This window comes from Chinchilla lanigera, unplaced genomic scaffold (assembly GCF_000276665.1).
Source record: "Chinchilla lanigera isolate Chin_1 unplaced genomic scaffold, ChiLan1.0 scaffold00007, whole genome shotgun sequence".
NCBI lineage: Eukaryota > Metazoa > Chordata > Mammalia > Rodentia > Chinchillidae > Chinchilla > Chinchilla lanigera.
In genome coordinates this window covers 34,630,884-34,636,550 of record NW_004955408.1, presented here as the reverse complement: position 1 = coordinate 34,636,550, position 5,667 = coordinate 34,630,884, and the positions used below count along the sequence as shown (strand labels likewise).

The 5,667-nt window shown below is 40.1% G+C and overlaps 1 pseudogene; it reads right to left on the bottom strand.

The window, feature by feature from the left end:
- Nucleotides 1–764: 764 nt before the first annotated feature.
- LOC102005444 lies at nucleotides 765–2,557 on the bottom strand (annotated as a pseudogene).
- Between the last annotated feature and the right edge of the window lie 3,110 nt (nucleotides 2,558–5,667).

Below are 5,667 nucleotides of genomic sequence, written 5' to 3'. Positions count from 1 at the left end.
TTTTTTTAATGTGAAACAGAGGCTTTCTTATTTATTTTGCTCTTCTGGGGATCAAATACAGGGCTTTGCGTAAGTACTGTACTTCCAATCCCTGAGGCTATCTCTTTTAAAATGTGGGGTCACTAACAAATAGGAATGTTTCAAAGTATCCTGTCCAGTATAATTAGGTTGGGAAAGAAACAGAAAGCTTAAATATTCCTTTTCTTCACAAGGCTTGTTTGCTTCAAAATCACTTTAATATTTTTGCTAAAGGCAGTTAGTGTGTTTAGCATTTTTTATATGATTTTTATCTGCTAGTGGAAAAGGCAGAAGATACCACTTTAGGCTCTTCCACAGTTACTGCCTTTCCAGTTTCTCTCCAGTATGTAGCACCACCTCCTGAGGGCAAGGGTTTTCTCACAATCATTACATAATTACAAGCTCCATCATAATCCATGGTGATTATTCACAATAAGGTCCGTATTCCAGAAAGGCTTTCTTAGTTTCTATATTCACAGGATTTCAAAACTGGCACTGAAGCAAATATTCAGCAAAGTTTTTTCACATTGAATATACAATGTTTCTTTTTCCCTACAGCGTTGTGACATAACATAAGACATAACTAATGACTGGGGTCACAACCACATTCACCAGGTTTCTCTCTGGTACAGATCCTCCTGAAGGTGGACATCTGACCCCTGGCTGTCCCACAGGGACCACTTTCCTATTTTCTAAGAGCCCACTGATGCTTGACATATTAAGCATCGTAGATCGTATTTAGACAGTTATATTAGAGTTTTTCTCTTGAATGAGTTTACTACTGTCCAATAAATTGTGACTTCTGTATAATTATCCACTTTCACTGCATCTCTGCATTTGTCCCTGCTGTGTGTTCTCTTATGTTTAACAAGGCAAGACATGTCCAAGTAGGCTTTCTTACACTCACCACATCCATAGTGTTTCTCTCCTGTATGAGTTCTTTGATGGATATTCAGCTTTACCTTTTTAATGAAGGCTTTCCCACAGTCACTGCATTTCTACAGTTTCTCTCTGGTGTGAATTCTCTGATGTCTATTCAGCACTGACTTCTGAGAATAGGACTGTCCACATAGTACATACAAAGGAACTCTTCCTTGTGTGGTACCTCTGATGTGATATGAGGCAGACTTTCTGGCTGAAGGCCTTACCACAGTCACTACATCTATAGGGTTTCTCTCCTGTGTGAATTTGTTGATGTTTCATAAGGTTGCCCTTCTGAATGAACCCTCTTCCACATTCACTACATAAATAATGTTTCTCTCCTGTATGAATTCATATATGCACAATGGGTGGTGACTTCCTGACAAAATGTTTTCCACATTCAGGGCACACATGTGGCTTGTTTCCTGCATGTATCTTCTGATGCTGAGTAAACTGAGATTTCCTGAAGAAGGCTTTCCCACATTTACCACATTCATAGTGTTTCTCTTTCTTATGAACACTCAAATGTTTAGTGAAGTTGAACTTCTTGTAGAAGGTTTTCCCACAAATACTACGTTCATGAGGTTTCTTTCCTAAGTGAATTTTCTTATGTTCAGTGAGTTGAGACTTCTTGGAGAAAGCTTCCCTACATTTAGCACATTCATGGGATTTCTCTATTTTGTGTATTTGCTGGTATTTAAGGAATTGTGACATGGTGCTGGTAGGTTTTCTACTTTTAATTTTAATATGGGGTTCAATTTTAGTCTGAGTTTACCCATGAGTATCACAGACAAAGGATCTCCTACCTGTATTGAGCTCAGCAAGCTCTTTTATGGTACATTTCTGCTCTGGTTGGATAAGCTTAAATATGAACTGAAAGTTTTTCCATGTAAATCAAATATATCATGATTTGGGCTTAATGGAAGATGATGTTTGCACCTCTGAATATTTCCAAGTGCATTTTTTTCACAATATTGTTCCACCCTCTTTGGCCTTTTTGGTTTTGCAATTACTGTTGCAGGTGAACATCAACTTCCTCGATTTCTGGATTGATTTGACTGTGGATTTCATCTTCTAATGTCCACAGTGGCTCTCCTTGTTTCAGCAGGAGAGGGCATCTGGCTTGCTCATTTGAAACACCACTGACACCAGGTTGCTGTAGTTCTCCAGCATCACATCCTTATACAGGAGCTTCTGAGCAGGGCTCAGGAGCTGCCACTCCTCCTGGGTGAACCTCACAGCCACATCCTCCAGTGTCAGTGACTCCTGTGCCTCTGTCTATTTCTTCTGCTTCAGCAACACCCAGTAACTGAGCTGCTCTGTCTTTAGTGTCTTCTGGATCTGCCTTAAACTTTTATCTAGAAACCTGAGTCTCTGGTCAAAGATATCCCAAGAAATGATGACATGCACATCCAGGAACCTTGTCTTTCCTTTCTTCACTCAAACGTTCTTGTTGCTTCCCCTCTCCTTGACACCTGTTTCCTGTTTGTCTCCTTTCACTTTCTTGAGTGGAGATCTTGTTTCTAGACCTGGCCTGTCCCTTGGCGGTGTAAATGGGAACAAACCACTTCACTCTCCTGGTCTTAAATTTCCTCATCAGTTGTGTAGATGGCACCATAATGACTTAGTTATGTTATATAGATTTGCTTTGAAAACAAAATGACCCAATAATACCTGCCAATGCAGTTTTGTGGTAATAAAGCACCATGCAAAAAATGAAGTGATATTTCAACATCAATAACGGCATTTTTTCTTGCCTGTGAAAATTGTCTATTGATTATCTATTGAATCTCTCTGTTAAAGCAATCTGAACTAGCTCTAGGTCTCCTGTAAACAAAGCATGGTGAGACTAACAGCTGGTCTTGGAACAACTGCAACAACAAAAAAGTAGAAGTGTGGGGCTCTTCGTAAGCACACGCAAAGTGAGGAAGGAAGCAAATCCAAGGTTTACGGAAGAAAGGTTGTGAAGCAGTTGTTTAGTGATTGTTCTTTCCTCCATACAAGGGAGCATCTGCCAACCCTCCTGATGGATTCCAGGAGAGCGGAGGGAGACTCCAGCTGGCAGAGCATAAGGAAGATGCATGCAAATGTGGCAAGAGGTTGGGGCAACCAGCTCTGGGCCTAAGGTGTGACTCAGGCTCAGGATGAGAGAACATCACTTTTTAGGTGCTGATGTCTGCTTAACAAACCAGTTGTCAGGCCTGCTTTTCACCCCATATTCTCTGAGAAAGGTTTCTTAGGAGGTCTATGTTCTATCAGCTCTAGATTTTCATGGTTTCTGGTGTCATTTGCTTTAGAATAATTTGAAAAGAAATCCCTAGGCCCTAGAACACACAGTACAGAAGAGTGAAGTGGATTAGAAAGTACAATCAGACATCAGGATGACAACAGTTTACCCTCATGGAAAGGAATATCCTGCCAAATGTTCCCATAACTTTCCTTTCAAACATCCCCTCATTACCATTTAAAAACATGTGCTTATTCAGCTGTTCTCTGAGTCTGTAGTTTGGCAAAGAAAGTTGGTAGTATAACCCCTTATGTCCTAGCTCAGATCCTTGACAACCCAAGACTTGGCGGGGAGTGGAGAAGGAGAATGAGAAGGAGGAGAAGGAGAAGGAGGAGGAGGAGGAGGAGGAGGAGGAAGAGGTGGAAGAGGGCTGGAGGGCTGGTTCTCTTGCAGAATCTGGTGTGTGGACATGCAGTGGGAGATGCCAGGTGGTTGAAAGTGACCACCCTTTATACTTTGACATTGCTTAGTTGAGTTAGTTGATGAAAGGATACATACTAGCTCTGAGAACACTTTATCCTTTGTATTTACTTTACCCATGATCATTTTCTTGAGTTTTCCAGGCAGGGGCTTGGATTTAATAGTCACTTAACAGTAGTCCATTGACATGACTTATAGAAAAGCTAATGGGTTTAAATGGGACTTTAAACCACAGGATTTAATCGGTTGAGCCAAATGATCTCCACTTGCTTGGAGGGGAGGTAGCTTTGACAACTGCTGCTGCTTTCAGGGGACAGAATCAGAATGCATGGAAGTTCTGTCATAACTGGAGAAGAGGTAAGGAGTACCCAGAAACTGAACTGGATGTGGGGTGTAGATTGGGCTGATGGTCAGCATTGTGTAACTAGCACGGTTTCTCTTGAATGTAACAGAATATGAGTCCAGACCTTAACTCTGCAGTCTCTCAAGGGGAGAAATCAGTCATGTTTAAAAATTTTTTGGATTCTGAAGAGCATGGAAAGAACTGGAGAAAAGTAAACATGTTGTTGGAAAAGAACAATCATGCCTGGTTCAACTGAATTCAATAGGCGTTTTTCTTAAGTCTTTTATTTCTTTAGGCAGCACTACCTGAATAAGGCCCACATGTGCACCTAAAAAATATGTGTGTCCTATAATACTCTCTACCAGTGCTTACTATGGTCTGTAAATAATAAATATCAAGATCATGGTGATGATAATAAGCACTACAGTACATTTCCTGGTCCTAAACTAATATGTTATTATCCTGCTGAGAGAGCAGCTTCCTGTTGGATTGCAAGGTTATTCTCTTTATTATATTTAAGGCACAGTGTTTAGAGATTTACTCCTCTTTATAATTAGCTGGGTGTTTAACTCTGCTCTTTCCCTTTAATTGCATTCACAGGGAGTCTGAAGGGGATGTGCTACTTACTGAGCAAAGGACCATTTAGAGTTAGGTATAGCATTTTTGTGGAATGAAAAGAAATTGGAATCTTCTCCAGAGATTACCATGAATTATGTCTGTATAAATATGCCACAAAATTCCAAATGGCCAGCCTATTTACATTGAAAAATGTTTGTGAAAGTAGCAGCTCTTCAAAATGCAGCAACCTCAAGGTAGGTCAGGTATGTCAAATTTCTGAAGCCTTGCTTTAAAATAAGCTTGTGGAAGGCAAATTTTTGTGTTAACATGGTACCATCTTGGAGATTTCATTTTCAGAAAGGATATATGAGGATGCATGTGTCATCTCTACAGTTACAGGTAACCCACAGCGTTCCCTTCAAAGGAGGATGATATACAGAGGCTGTTATTGTATAACAAATATTACCCAGAATGTAGCTATTTGGCAAGGATGAAAGTTCTGATTGAAACTTTGAGTAGTTAGATACATTTGCCTCCACTTTCCGCATAGGAAGTTTGGAAGTGGAGGAAGACCAGGCCAAAGTATTCCTTAGGTCATGCTCTGTGAGTTCACGTGTGTGTATTCATCTGTGTATTTGAGGGAAGATGATGGCAAGGGAAAGTGGACAGCAGAAGCATATTCCAGGATAGAACTTCCTGCCCCAGGCCATAGCTCCCTCTAGGGTGAAGCTGGGACAAATAACTGAGCCAACGAACTTTCATTTATGTGTTAGCCTTTGGCATTTGAGGAGTATGCAAGCCTTGGAATTTCTCTTTATACAAACCTAGTAGTGCTTGGATTTTTAGTGCCAGGACCTCTTAGAATTTTGGGTCAAAATAAAGAACTTCTGGATAGCAAAAGACACAATCAACTAAGGGCAGAGAGAATGTATGAAATGGGAAAAAATATTTGCAAAGCATGTATCTAATGAGGGATTAATATCCAAATACATTAGGAACTCAGACAACTCAAGAGCAATAAAGGCAATAACTTCATTTTAAAAATGAGCAAAGTACTTGAGTCGGTATTTCTCAAAAGAAGACATACAGATGGCAAATGTGTATATGAAAAAAAAAAAAA